The following is a 431-nucleotide window of genomic DNA, read 5'->3' on the forward strand; positions in this document are numbered from 1 at the left end:
TGCCCCTGACTCTGTCCCTGCTCCCGCCTCTGTCCCTGTCCAGCCCCTGCTCCCGCCTCTGTCCCTGTCCCTGTCCCTGTGCAGCCCCTGCCCCATCCCCTGTCCCTGTCCCTCTGTCCCTGTCCCTGTCCCTGTCCAGCCCCTGCCCCATCCCCTGTCCTGTCCCTGTCTCTGTCCCTGTCCCTGCCTGCCCAGACCAGGAGGGGGTACAGGGGACAGAGCTCCGCTTGCAGAGATTTCCCCGGAGCGCTTCGGGACTGCACTCGATGCTCTCACCAGATCAGAACCCATCGGGTGTGCAGCAGCTGGACACACCCTGAGCCTCTGCTGTGTCAGAGGGACTTGAAGGAGAAATAAAGGAATGAGAAACCTGGTATGAAATACATGAGTCAGAAACAAAGGTTTAGAAGAGCAGATAATTTCCCCTTCTA

Source organism: Geospiza fortis, unplaced genomic scaffold (assembly GCF_000277835.1).
Source record: "Geospiza fortis unplaced genomic scaffold, GeoFor_1.0 scaffold37, whole genome shotgun sequence".
Lineage (NCBI taxonomy): Eukaryota > Metazoa > Chordata > Aves > Passeriformes > Thraupidae > Geospiza > Geospiza fortis.